General features: G+C 38.8%; 1 long non-coding RNA gene across 1 annotated transcript; it reads right to left on the bottom strand.

The window, feature by feature from the left end:
* Positions 1–1,599: 1,599 nt before the first annotated feature.
* Positions 1,600–6,019, bottom strand: LOC143876104 (uncharacterized). The gene is made up of 2 exons (XR_013250310.1): positions 5,092–6,019; positions 1,600–1,860 (listed from the first exon to the last, which is right to left on the bottom strand). It is a non-coding gene; the product is annotated as an uncharacterized LOC143876104 (long non-coding RNA).
* Positions 6,020–7,195: the final 1,176 nt, after the last annotated feature.

The following is a 7,195-nucleotide window of genomic DNA, read 5'->3' on the forward strand; positions in this document are numbered from 1 at the left end:
TAACCTCTCTCAGAGACAATTTATAAATCCAAAAAATTACACTAACATGAGGAATTTGTAAATCTTGTGGATTTCACTCAAATCCAAATCCAGATGTCATAAAGGGTTGCCAAACGCCGAATTTGGATTTAAAAATCCAAATTCACCTCCAAATCCAAATCCAATGGGGTATCCAAACGGGCCCTTAGTGATTTTGGATTTTCAAAATCTTATATTTTGCCATGATTTAGTGTTTTTGGAAAATATTTTCTCAATAGCGTTTGGGAAAAAGAAAATATTTTTTTGGAAAGGTTTGTTTTTTTTTTATACAAAATGATTTAGAAGTGTAGTTGAAAAGATAGTCCCGTATCGAACGAGATAAAGGAAAGAAAATGGCTTATAAAACATTACACTTCTTTACTACTTGTTTGATTGCACATTGGGTTGAACCCATGGTTGGACCCGCGGGACGGTGCAACGCACATAAACACGCGCGCGCGGCTTGGGCAATGGGCTATAGGGCGCATAGTGACTCTTTTTTAGGCGCACTTTGCACGGGCCCAGTACTCCAACGGTCAAGGAGTGTGGTCAAATGGGTTGTGTCCCTTTCCCCAATGGTCAAGAGCAAAGGGGGTGCGATCCGCACCATAGATAGTTGATCTAACGATGACGGAGTTGGAGAGAGGTTTTACTCAAACCAACAGTCACCTTTAAGATCGATCAGGACCGTTCAATATCAAATTGGTGTGATCTAACGGTCAGATTTCAAACTTCTAGAAAGGTGCCCTGTAGAGGTGTTTTTCACACAGAAAAGACACCAGGTGGTCTATAAAATGTGCAGAATTCAGTCATTTCATAACAAAAATGAATTGGCAATTCTGACAAACTTTAAACTCTCTTCTACATTCTTTTAAAATCTCCAAGTATTTCTACATACTATTTTTCTTTTATTTACCGTTCTAGATACTATTCTTCTGCAGAAACAGTATCTGGAAATTTCTCTAAGGCTTGAAATTTCGGAAGGGCATTTCGGGTTTGATTCCGCTAGTGCGAGGTGTCATCAAACATTAGTAGGGCTTCCCTACTAGGCTTCATTGTATGAGGCAATTCGTAGATCCCCTTTGCACACTACTGGTGGGGGCGAATCTTATCTTAAGGAAAGTGATATCACGCCTTGAAGCAACAGTTTCTGTTTTCTATCACCAACAGTACCCTCAAACTCTTTAACAGTATCCATCTTATTCGTGAAATGATAAATGAGCCCCTTTTCATCACTTGGGACACCCGGCTGCATTGTACGTGACAATCAGGTCACCTCATTCCTTCACAAGTACATCAGCCCCTTTGCATGTTAGAGTAATTAGGTCAAGCAAGAGGTTGCTTGAAGCATTACACCCAAGGTATCTAGTTTGGAATACCAAGTTTGTTGCCTCCAGCCCCTATATATAGAGATACACTAGGGTTAGAAGAGGTTAATGGGCTCCAGCCCAAATGGGCCCACTACACCTGGTCCATTACCTATTGGGCTTATATTAGAACATATATGGGTTATATGATATACCCAACAATCTCCTCCTATGTTCTACATATAGCACAATCCAATAGATAGATAATGTGATGTCCAAACAAAATTATTGAATCATCCATATCACCATATCAATAAAGATTTGTAATCCAACTGAAAACAAAAATACTTTAAAGAATAACCAAGAGTTTTAGAAATAATCTAAACTCAAACATAAGCAGTTTTATATGTAGGTGAACTATTTAATCAACGGAAAAGAAAATAATAGTTCCACTGCACTATAAGGATTCACTCATCAAGTAAGTCATCCTCATCAAGATCCAAATTGAGGCAATCTCCTCCATTTTCGCCAATTCCTGTAAATTATCAAATATGAATTTCATTAAAAAATGAATCCAATCATTTGTGTATTTTACCAAAAGTATCTAGTTCTACCAGAAGAACTTAGTACAATTTCATAATGGCTGAAAAATAAATATCAATATCAATAAGCATCAATGTCAAGTTTCAATCAAGAACCAGACCTAAACAGTTTCTTTACAAAGAACCATTCCATGTTTCCATTTGGAATGTTACAGGCATCATATCCAAATTGAGTTAAGCTGTATCATCAAGTTTGGAATGAAACAACCTTTCCCAAGAAGGACATATCATCAAATGTGGAATGACATAAAGATAACTGTAAACATCATTGAAACATATCAAGTGCTTATCTTGGCCAAGATAGGGAGATTCGAAAAATTCAAAATAATATGAATGTAGGTTAAGACATGTCTACACAGTCTTTAACCCCATCTCCCCCACAGTTTTGAATATTCGATCTTTGTTCAGTCCCTTCGTAAGAGCATCGGCCATATTATCCTTCGATCTCACATCAACCAAAGTGATAATACCTTATTCTAGAAGATAATTCAGCGTGGCATGTTTCAGCCTGACATGTCTCATCTTACCATTAAAGAGTGAGTTTTTCACAATCGTAATTGTAGCTTGATTATCACAGAACAAACTTAAAGAGTTAATCTTTAAATGGGTCAATGGAATGTCCAGGATCAGATCTCTTATCCACTCTGCTTCATCTCCTGTAGAAGCTAAAGCATAAAGTTCCGATTCCATAGATGACAGAGCAATACAAGTCTGTCTCTTTGACTTCCATGCAACAGCGGCTCCACCCAGTGTAAAAACATAACCACTGGTAGATTTACTGTCTCCTAATTCTGATCCCCATGATGCATCAGAATACCCTTCCAGGATAGGAGGATGGCCAGTATAACATAGAGCATATCCTTGAGTACCCTTAAGGTATCTCATCAGCCTCATAAGGGCATCCCAGTGCTCATGGCCAGGATTACTAGTGAAACGACTCAGCATGCCAACTGTAAAGGCTATGTCTGGTCTAGTGCAACTCATAGCATACATGAGACTACCAATCAGTTTAGAATAATCTAACTGATTCACACTGTCTCCTTCATTAGAGATCAGCTTCTTGGTATAATCAAATGGTGTCTCAATCGGTTTACACTCACTGTATCCCCATGTAGAAAGTAGTTTTTCAATATAATGGGCTTGGCTAAGAGTAATCCCTTGCCTTTCAAAACTTACTTTCATACCAAGAATGGTGTCAACCACACCAAGATCTTTCATGTCGAATTCTTGAGCCAAAGTGGTTTTCACGTCACTCACTGCAGAGAGATCGGAACCAAGAATCAACATATCGTCTACATACAAACAAATAATCGCAACCTTATTCGACACAGAACGATAGTAAAGGCATTTATCTGAGTAACTGGTCTGAAAACCAAAGCTCTTTACTACCTTGTCAAATTTTTGATGCCACAATTTAGGTGCTTGTTTAAGACCATACAAAGATTTGTGTAACTTACAAACTCTGTTCTCGAAACCTTCCATGACAAACCCTTCAGGTTGGTTCATGTAGATTTCCTCTGTGAGGTCTCCATTAAGGAAAGCCGTTTTTACATCCATTTGATGCACAACATACTTCTCAATAGAAGCCAAAGCAAGAAGAATTCTTATCGTTGCCAAATGACAGACCGGTGAGTAAACATCAAAGTAGTCTATCCCACTGACTTGAGTATAGCCCTTAGCTACTAAACGTGCTTTATACCGAGCTATGGATCCGTCAGGATTAAGTTTCTTCTTCAAAATCCACTTACAGCCCACAGTCTTAGCCCCTTTTGGCAAATCGACTAGCTGTCAAGTTTGATTTTGTAGCAGAGAGCTCATTTCATCATCAATGGCTTCTGCCCACAACAAAAAGTCCCTAGATCTCATCGCTTCCTTATAGGTTGATGGATCATTCTCTACATGGTAGGTCACAAAGTCCTCACCAAAGTTCTTGGGTACTCTATCTCTTGTAGAAACTCTTAAAGGTTCTGATGTAGAAATCAGTGTAGGACAGGTGTCAGAAGTATTCTGTTCAAACTCTACATGTGATTCTGTAACCATTTCAGTATCGCCAGGTAGGTTCAAACCATGATCTCTGAGAAATTTATTCTCAAAGAATACTGCATCTCTAGATTCTATAACCAAATTGGTAGATAGATCCAAAAACCGATCAGCAGCACTATCTTCTGCACCACCTAGATAAACACAAGTGTTGGTTCTAGGTCCTACCTTAGGTCTCCTAGGGTCTTGTATCCTTACATAAGCAATACAGCCCCAAGTCTTAAGAGTGTCATATCTACAAGGATGTTTATGCCATAACTCATAAGGAGTAGTGGTCAACTTAGAGTGGTGTACTCTATTCAGGATGTGATTTGCAGTTAAAACTGCTTCTCCCCAATAGCTAGTAGGCATGCCAGCTGTTAATAACATAGAGTTTAACATTTCAGTTAACGTCCGGTTCTTACGTTCAACTATGCCATTAGATTGAGGTGAGTAAGGAGCAGTAGTTTCAAGTATTATGCCCTGAGAGGAACAGAATTCCTTGAACTCTGTCAAAGTGTATTCTCCTCCTCTATCACTCCTAAATCGCTTAATTTTTAAGTTCAATTGATTTTCAACACGATTCTTGAAAATTTTAAATTTATCAAAAGCTTCATCTTTTGATTTTAGGAGATAAATATGACAAAATCTAGAAAAATCGTCTATAAAAGTAATTAAATACTTCCGACCACCTCGAATAGTGAAACTTTTAAAGTCACAGAGGTCAGAATGTATTAACTCAAGAAGGTGTGTGCTCCTAGAAACCGAACGAAAGGGTTTTCTAGTGATCTTGGTTTGTGCACACACTTCACACCTGTCAAATCTAATCGATGTATCTAAAGGTATATTATAAGTGTTAGCAAGTTTGACCATTTTTCTATAGTTCACATGTCCCAATCTAGTGTGTAACAACTTAGGATCAATCAAAGTGGAACTAACCTGACTAACGGTTTCATTTGCTAAACTCAGTCTATACATACCATCGATTAAGAAAGCACATCCAAAATAATAAGAGTTAACAGTTAAAGTTACTCTACCACCTAAAAAAGATGAACACATGCCAACATTGTCCAAAAGACTAATAGAAATTAAATTCTTTTGAATAGCAGGAACTACTTTAACATTTTTTAAAGTTAGTATTTTACCTGAAGAAAGGACCAGGTTCGCAGTTCCAGTGTGAGTCACTTTTGCCTCAGCTCCACTAGCCACTGTAACGGTCTCTTTCACGCCAACAGCATCCGTAAGTAGTTTCTTCGAGTTGCAAACATGGCAGGTGGCTCCTGTATCTAACCACTAGTCTGAAGAAGTACTGGCCTTACCATTGCCTAACATGGCAATAAAATTCTTAGGCGCAGCACTGCCCACCATCATATGGGCTTCCTTTTGTGGTGTGTCAGATTTAGCCTTTTTTGGTTGTTTACACTCTGCAGCAAAGTGACCCCATTTCCCACAGTTGTGGCACTTGCCCTTCTTTTTCTGAAAGATAGTCTTTTTGGCCTCCAACTTGGGATGTTCACTTTTAGGTGACTTGGATTTTCGAGGAAATTTCTTGGGATATATTACCGCGTTAGCAGCAGATTGTTGCTGTCTAACCATCTCCAAGTTATTCCTAGCTCGATTCTCATCTTCGATTCGAATGAATCGTTTGAGATCATCCAGTCCCACTTGCACCTTTTTCCGATACATCTCGGTTTTGAAAGAGTGCCATGCAGATGGTAACTTGTATATAATTGCACCCACAAGAAATGAATCACAGACAACTATTTTTTCATTATTCAGCTTAGATCTCAAATTTTCTAGATCAGTAACTTGAGGAGTGATTTCCTTGTCTTCTTGAAACTTGAAATCCATGAATTTGTCCACAAGATGGGTCTTGGACAATTCCTCCTCCTTCTTGAATTGAGCATCTAAGTTGTCCCATATTGCTTTAGCAGTGTTAAATTTACTATAGGTTTCTGCAAGACGATCTGAAAGACAATTCAACAAGTAGTCTTTGCAGAAATCCTCATCCCTAAGCCATTGAGATTCATCAACGTCTTCATCCGTCTCAGCAAAGGTACTCAAAACAGTGTAAAAACAATTTATATATTTTAGACCGAATTGAGTCTTTCGCTTCCATGAGTTAAACTCAGATCCACCAAAGGATTGAAGTTTGACCATCTCAAGAGGCATACCATTCTTTTCCATTGTATAATTAAGATGAAAAGAAAATTAGAAAGCGTGCACCTGATTGACGAATCGCGAAAACCCAATCCAAGTGGAATCCAAGAAACAAAATAAGAACTAGCGGCTCAACAATTAGTCGGCGGCGAGAAAGTGGCCGACGACAAGAGGAGGTTGACGGCAAAAATTTCAGTGTCGATTCGGCTTCGGCAAATCGACAAACCCCAACAGAACAGCTTGTGATCTGCAGCCAAGCAAAAATCGAATGTCGGCCAAGCAATTCGACCCCACCAAAAGTCTAATTCCGTCCAACAAGAATTTCAGCCCAACAAAAAGACAACCTCCACCAGACCAGCTATTTCAGAGATGAATTTTTTTTTTATTCAAAGCGTCAGAGATGAAACCCCTAAGCAAGGAAAAGAAATGATCGTTTTCTTTTCTTTTCTTTTTTTGGTCGGTTGCTGCTACACCAAATCAAAAGACAATCTGTAGGAGAGAGATAGGAACGTTGCCTGTTCAGGATAGAGATAGGAACGTTGCCCTTTTTTTTCTTTTTTCTTTTTTTGACAAGAGAGATAGGAAAGTTGCCTTTTGCGGAGAAACACACGACCAATAAAAACAAAATTTTCAATCGAAGGATCCCTTCCAAATCTAAAATTGGAAGAAGCTAATTTAGCATCTGTCTCAACCAATCCATGTGGGCTTCTTCCTCAACTCAGTGCAATAGAGGGCCCAACAACAGTTGTGGCTCTGTCGTTGAAGAACAATCAAGACAAAGCCTTGAAACCAATTCTAATCTCAGAAATATGAGGCCCCTGGAAGAACCCAAAAAAGGTTCAAACGGTTCTTAGGCAAAGAAAGAGACGAGATGGGAGAAGGACAGTAGATCCCACCGTTCTTTTTAGGAAGGAGGGAGAGAGGAAACCCAACGCCCAAATTGATTCGAGAAAAGAATCCCACGCCCAAATCTTGATTTTTTGTTGGAAGAAACCCACGCCCAAAAAATCGTTCGTATGTGCGGGAGAGATTGACTACTATAAAAAATCAGGGTTTGATTTTTAATGCTTCAAGATTGTTAGAGTAATT

This window comes from Tasmannia lanceolata, unplaced genomic scaffold (assembly GCF_043159265.1).
Source record: "Tasmannia lanceolata isolate RefF3 unplaced genomic scaffold, GAP_Taslan_0.1 ptg000004l, whole genome shotgun sequence".
In the NCBI taxonomy this organism is placed as follows: domain Eukaryota; kingdom Viridiplantae; phylum Streptophyta; class Magnoliopsida; order Canellales; family Winteraceae; genus Tasmannia; species Tasmannia lanceolata.